Below are 7,174 nucleotides of genomic sequence, written 5' to 3'. Positions count from 1 at the left end.
AGAAGGATTTGAACCCAGGCTCTCCACAGTCTGCACCACTGCCTTCCTGACGGCTTTTGACTATTTTAATTAATTTTATTTTATTTTATTTTATTTTATTTTATTTTATTTTATTTACTTTATTAGTATTATTCTTCTTATTTTTCTGGATGGTGTCTAAGTCTTGGGGGGGAAGAACCAACTGTGGGAGGAGGGAATGCTACTACTGTCTGTGACAGTGGTGATTTCTGGACAGTGTTAGCAACAGAGCTTCTGCAGAGAAGAGAAAATGCCAGGCAGTCTCTCTTGGTATTCCATGTACTGAGTACTGAGTGCAGTTTTGGGCTCCACAGTATAAGAAAAAGTATAAGAACAAACCAGTGCACTGTGATAAAGAGAGTTTAATAGGGTACAAAAGGAATAAAAACAAACAAAATAAGAAATGAGAATATTGATAATTTATAATGTATCATAGAATCATAGAAGCATAGAATATCCTGAGTTGGAAGGGACCCTTAAGGATCATCAAGTCCAACTCTTGACACCGCACAGGTCTACCCAAAAGTTCAGAGCATGTGACTAAGTGCACAGTCCAATCTCTTCTTAAATTCAGACAGGCTCGGTGCAGTGACCACTTCCCTGGGGAGCCCGTTCCAGTGTGCAACCACCCTCTCTGTGAAGAACCCCCTCCTTATGTCAAGCCTAAATTTCCCCTGCCTCAGCTTAACCCCGTTGCCGTGGGTCCTGTCGCTGGTGTTAATGGAGAAAAGGTCTCCTGCCTCTCGACACCCCCTTACGAGTATAAAATATAGAAATATTGTTTAATTAATAATATTAAATACTTATCATTTTATAATAATGAAACAATGCCATACTGTACAACACAGTCAATCAAGTGGATTTAATTAAATAAATAATAAAACCCAGGAAATTAAATAAAATTTTAAAATGTAAATTTAATACAAATAAAACCCATTTTTCCCATCCCAATGAGTTCCTATCCCCATCATCACTTCCCATCCCACTGATCATTTCCTATCCCAACAACGTCCCAGTTCTGATCCCCTCGGTGTCCCAGTGCAAGAAGAGCTGCAGGCAGAGGCCTTGCTGAGTGAGCACCTAAGGAGAGGAATGTAATCCAGAAGGCAGCAAAGAAGAGTAATGCCCCGAAAGAAGAGCTAAGTCTTGTCTCTCAGCCCTTTGGTGTCCCAAGCAGCAGTTGCCATGGGCAAGCTTTCCCAGCCCAGCTGCTGCCAGCATCCCCCAGCTTGCCATTGCCACCTTCCTGGGTGAGGCGCGCGCGCATTTGCCATTGGCATTTGCCGTTGCCCATCCCTGAGAGTGGCAAGCAGTGCGTAGGTCCAGCACGAGAGAGGGGAGAGGGCAAGCGAGAGGGGCAAGGGCTGAGGAGCGTGGCTGAAGCTGGAGCAGGTGCCTGCAGAGGTCTCTGTGCCTGCCTCAGGTCTCTGTGCCCGCTCAGCACCCCACAGGTCTCTGTGCCCGCTCAGCACCCCAAAGTGCAAATACAAATGTATTATTTGTAATTCACCCAAAATGTCATGGGGGTACTGTGGTATTTGAAAAAATTGGATCTGATCCAATGCCAGTATCCTGTGATTGGGTGATTGGCAGTTGTCACCAGAGGGATGTGTTTCTAAAGCTTTAAACAATCTGTAAAGATACCGGTATCTGTCATTCATTGGTTGGTTAGGGTTAGGGTTAGGGTTAGGGTTAGGCGGGTTAGGGTTAGGGTTAGGGTTAGGGTAAGGGTTAGGGTTAGGGTTAGGGTTAGGGGGTTAGGGGGGGTTAGGGTTAGGGGGGAACCAAGTGTGCGGGGTGCGGTTGCCAGGGGGACCCATTTGCGGGGCGCACCGGGGGGGAACCAAAATGAGGAGGGAACCAAGTGTGGGGTGTGCGGTTGCCGGGGGGGACGCATTTGCGGGGCTCACCAAGGGTGGGGAACCAAAATGAGGGGGGAACCAAGTGTGTGGGGTGCGGTTCCGGGGGTGACACATTTGCGGGGAGCACCGGGGGGACCAAAATGAGGGGGGAACCAAATGTGTGGGGTGCGGTTGCCGGGGGGACGCATTTGCGGGGCTCACCGGGGGGGGTCCATGGGGCTTGGGGGGAAAACAAGGGGGGAAGGGGGGGGGAACCAAAATGAGGGGGGAACCAAGTGGGGTTTTGGTTTAGGGTTAGGGTTCGTTAGGGTTAGGGCTAGGGTTATCGTTAGGGGGTTAGGGGTAGTGTTAGGGGGGTAGGGTTAGGGTTAGGGGTTATGGTTAGGGGTAGTGTTAGGGTTTGTGTTAGGGTTAGGGTTATGGTCAGGGCGTTAGGTTTAGGGTTAGGATTAAGGTTAGCCTTAGGGTTAGGGATAGGGTTAGGCTTAGGGTTCATTAGGGTTAGGGTTAGGGCTTAGGGTTATGGTTAGGGGGTTAGGGTTCGGGTTCGGGGTTAGGGTTAGGTTTAGGGTTAGGGTTAGTGCTTAGGGTTATGGTTAGGGGGTTAGGGTTCGGGTTCGGGGTTAGGGTTAGGTTTAGGGTTAGGGTTAGGCGGGTTAGGGTTAGGGTTCGGGTTAGGGTTAGGGTTCGGGTTAGGGTAGGGCACTACGGTTGGGTTTCAGGGTAAGTATTCTCAGGGTTTATGTTTAGGATTTTAAGTTGTTTAGGTTTGGATTTTTAACGGTTAGTATTTTAGGGATTTGGGGGTTAAGGTTTTAAGTTTTTCAGTTTTAGTGTGTTAGGGTTTTAGAGTTTATGGGTTGTAGTGTTGAAAGGTTTTTTAGGGTTAGGGTCTTAGGGTTTTCTTTTTGGTCAATTATTTAGGGTTAGGGTTTTTAAATTTTATTTTTATTTATTTATTTATTTTATTTTTTTTTCAGGTTAGCTTCTCCAGGGTTAGGGTTTTGAGTGTCCTAATTTTTTGGGTTAGGGTTTGGAGCATCTTAATTTTTTGCGTTAGGGTTTTGAGCGTCTTAATATTTTGTGTTAGTGCTTTGAGCGTCTTATTTTTTTGGATTAGTGTTTGGAGCGTTTTTGGGTTTAGGTTTTTGGGTTTTTAGGTTTTAGTTTTTGGGTTTAGGTTTTGAGAGTCCTATTTTTTGGGCTTGGGATTTGAACGTCTTAATTTTGTGGGCTTGGGATTTGAACGTCTTAATTTATTGGGTTAGGAGTTTTAGGCATAGGTCTTCAGGTGTTTAGTGTGGTAAATATTTTGGGTTATGTCTGTAGGGGTTTCGAGGATTTTTAGGGTTAGGGCTTGAGGCTTTTTTGTAAAGGCGGTAAGGGCTAGGGTTACAGTGCGTGCTGGTAAATGTAATTCTCGAAAACTCGGCCCGTGATTGGCTGTGCCGGCTGTCCAAGGAATGCTGGTAAATATAGATTTCTGGCACCAGGCTTCCGGGAGGCCATGTTGGGTGCCCAGAGCATGCCTGGAAATGCACGGTTAGGGTTAGGGTTAGGGTTAGGGTTAGGGCACATTTTAGCGCGACGCCGCCCGGACACATTTTAGCGCGGCGCCGCCCGGACACATTTAAGCGCGGCGCCGCCCGGGCACATTTAAGTGCGGCGCCGCCCGGGCACATTTAAGCGCGCCGCCGCCCGGACACATTGTACTTGTGGGGCTGGGAGGTTGTGGGGAACATCTGGAGAAGGTGCCTGTAGGGTTTGGGGGAGCACCTACAGGGTTTGGGGTGGGATCTGTGGGGCTGGGGGGGGTCTCTATGGGGCCGGGGGGGTTTTGGGAGGGTTGTGACCCTATGGGGTGGCCCCCCCCCAGAGCCCCAACCCGCAGCTGACCTAGCATTTTAGCGTGGCCGCCGTCCACCGGCAGCTTCATGCCCGTCTTCCGCTCCCAGTGGCCCGCGGGGCGCCCGGTGGCCCTACCGGCGTCACCAGCGGCCACCTTGGGGTCAACGGCGGCGGTTTTGGGGTCAACGGCAGCGGTTTTGGGGTTTCGGTCTGGGGGGTTCTGACATGCCCCCCCCGCACCCCCGCAGGCATCCTGGCCCTGCAGCTGCCCCCGGGGAGGCTCGACGCCGAGTCCTACAGGTGAGAACCAGTCCCCTCTGCCCCATAAATGCGCCCCCAGCCCCCCAAATGCCCCCAGACCCCCTCCAAATTGACCCCCCCCAAGTTATTCCCCCCCCCCCAGCGCCTGCCTCCACCTGGCCGAGATGCAGCGTCGGGTGCGGGAGGCGCTGGCGGAGCGCGAGCGGCTGCTGCGGGCACGGGTAGGACGGCGGGGGGGAAAAAATGGGGGGGGGGCACCAAAGGGGGGGGGTCCATGGGGCTTGGAGGGACCCCAAGGGTGGGGGGGAACCAAAATGAGGGGGGAACCAAGTGTGCGGGGTGCGGTTGCCGGGGGGAAGCATTTGCGGGGCGCACCGGGGGGAACCAAAATGAGGGGGGAACCAAGTGTGCGGGGTGCGGTTGCCGGGGGGACGCATTTGTGGGGCGCACCGGGGGGTGGGGTACCAAAATGAGGGGGGAACCAAGTGTGCGGGGTGCGGTTGCCGGGGGGACGCATTTGCGGGGAACAGGGGGCGGGGAACCAAAATGAGGGGGGAACCAAGTGTGCGGGGTGCGGTTTCCGGGGGGACACATTTGGGGGACGCACCGTGGGGGGGAACCAAAATGAGGGGGGAACCAAGAGTGCGGGGTGCGGTTGCCGGGGGGATGCATTTGTGGGGATCACCGGGGGGTGTCCATGGGGCTTGGGGGGAAAACAAGGAGGGGTGGGGGGAACCAAAATGAGGGGGGAACCAAGTGGGGTTTTGGTTTAGGGTTAGGGTTCGTTAGGGTTAGGGCGAGGGTTATCGTTAGGGGGTTAGGGGTACTGTTAGGGGGGTAGGGTTAGGGTTAGGGGTTAGGGTTAGGGGTAGTGTTAGGGTTTGGGGTTAGGGTTTGGGTTAGGGTTAGGGTTATGGTCAGGGCGTTAGGTTTAGGGTTAGGGTTAAGGTTAGCGTTAGGGTTAGGGATAGGGTTAGGCTTAGGGTTCTTTAGGGTTAGGCTTAGGGCTTAGGGTTATGGTTAGGGGGTTAGGGTTCGTGTTCGGGGTTAGGGTTAGGTTTAGGGTTAGGGTTAGGCGGGTTAGGGTTAGGGTTAGGTTTCGGGTTAGGGTTCGGTTTAGGGTTAGGGTTTTCGGTTAGGGTTAGGGTTTGTTAGGGTTAGGGGGTTAGGGTTAGGGTTAGGGTTAGGGGGTTAGGTTTATTGTTAGGGGTTAGGGTTAGGGGTAGGGTTAGGGTTAGGGTCAGGGTCAGAGTCAGAGTCTGGGTAAGCGTAGTGAGATCCTCTCCTGAGCCTATGTTATTTTCCAAGGATTGATTCACGGTTTTAAGGTTTCAGGGGTAGGGCACTACGGTTGGGTTTCAGGGTAAGTATTCTCAGGGTTTATGTTTAGGATTTTAAGTTGTTTAGGTTTGGATTTTTAACGGTTAGTATTTTAGGGATTTGGGGGTTAAGGTTTTAAGTTTTTCAGTTTTAGTGTGTTAGGGTTTTAGAGTTTATGGGTTGTAGTGTTGAAAGGTTTTTTAGGGTTAGGGTCTTAGGATTTTCTTTTTGGTCAATTATTTAGGGTTAGGGTTTTTAAATTTTATTTTTATTTATTTATGTATTTATTTATTTTTTCAGGTTAGGTTCTCCAGGGTTAGGGTTTTGAGTGTCCGAATTTTTTGGGTTAGGGTTTGCAGCATCTTAATTTTTTGCGTTAGGGTTTTGAGCGTCTTAATATTTTCTGTTAGTGCTTTGAGCGTCTTATTTTTTTGGATTAGTGTTTGGAGCGTTTTTGGGTTTAGGTTTTGAGAGTCCTATTTTTTGGGCTTGGGATTTGAACGTCTTAATTTTGTGGGCTTGGGATTTGAACGTCTTAATTTATTGGGTTAGGAGTTTTAGGCATAGGTCTTCAGGTGTTTAGTGTGGTAAATATTTTGGGTTATGTCTGTAGGGGTTTCGAGGATTTTTAGGGTTAGGGCTTGAGGCTTTTTTGTAAAGGCGGTAAGGGCTAGGGTTACAGTGCGTGCTGGTAAATGTAATTCTCGAAAACTCGGCCCGTGATTGGCTGTGCCGGCTGTCCAAGGAATGCTGGTAAATATAGATTTCTGGCACCAGGCTTCCGGGAGGCCATGTTGGGTGCCCAGAGCATGCCTGGAAATGCACGGTTAGGGTTAGGGTTAGGGTTAGGGTTAGGGTTAGGGCACATTTTAGCGCGACGCCGCCCGGACACATTTTAGCGCGGCGCCGCCCGGACACATTTAAGCGCGGCGCCGCCCGGGCACATTTAAGTGCGGCGCCGCCCGGGCACATTTAAGCGCGCCGCCGCCCGGACACATTGTACTTGTGGGGCTGGGAGGTTGTGGGGAACATCTGGAGAAGGTGCCTGTAGGGTTTGGGGGAGCACCTACAGGGTTTGGGGTGGGATCTGTGGGGCTGGGGGGGGTCTCTATGGGGCCGGGGGGGTTTTGGGAGGGTTGTGACCCTATGGGGTGGCCCCCCCCCAGAGCCCCAACCCGCGGCTGACCTAGCATTTTAGCGTGGCCGCCGTCCACCGGCAGCTTCATGCCCGTCTTCCGCTCCCAGTGGCCCGCGGGGCGCCCGGTGGCCCTACCGGCGTCACCAGCGGCCACCTTGGGGTCAACGGCGGCGGTTTTGGGGTCAACGGCAGCGGTTTTGGGGTTTCGGTCTGGGGGGTTCTGACATGCCCCCCCCGCACCCCCGCAGGCATCCTGGCCCTGCAGCTGCCCCCGGGGAGGCTCGACGCCGAGTCCTACAGGTGAGAACCAGTCCCCTCTGCCCCATAAATGCGCCCCCAGCCCCCCAAATGCCCCCAGACCCCCTCCAAATTGACCCCCCCCAAGTTATTCCCCCCCCCCCAGCGCCTGCCTCCACCTGGCCGAGATGCAGCGTCGGGTGCGGGAGGCGCTGGCGGAGCGCGAGCGGCTGCTGCGGGCACGGGTAGGACGGCGGGGGGGAAAAAATGGGGGGGGGCACCAAAGGGGGGGGGTCCATGGGGCTTGGAGGGACCCCAAGGGTGGGGGGGAACCAAAATGAGGTGGGAACCAAGTGTGCGGGGTGCGGTTGCCGGGGGAAACATTTGCGGGGCGCACCGGGGGGAACCAAAATGAGGGGGGAACCAAGTGTGCGGGGTGCGGTTGCCGGGGGGAAGCATTTGCGGGGCGCACCGGGGGGAACCAAAATGA

General features: G+C 52.9%; 1 long non-coding RNA gene across 1 annotated transcript; it reads left to right on the top strand.

Moving 5' to 3' along the window:
- Nucleotides 1-3,956: 3,956 nt before the first annotated feature.
- Nucleotides 3,957-6,747, top strand: LOC137849194 (uncharacterized). Its single transcript, XR_011091754.1, has 3 exons — nt 3,957-4,028; nt 4,132-4,210; nt 6,696-6,747. It is a non-coding gene; the product is annotated as an uncharacterized lncRNA (long non-coding RNA).
- Nucleotides 6,748-7,174: the final 427 nt, after the last annotated feature.

The sequence above is a fragment of the Anas acuta genome, unplaced genomic scaffold, assembly GCF_963932015.1.
Source record: "Anas acuta unplaced genomic scaffold, bAnaAcu1.1 SCAFFOLD_204, whole genome shotgun sequence".
Taxonomy (NCBI): domain Eukaryota; kingdom Metazoa; phylum Chordata; class Aves; order Anseriformes; family Anatidae; genus Anas; species Anas acuta.
Note: the sequence above shows the minus strand (reverse complement) of the source record. Positions and strands in the feature narration are given on the sequence as shown.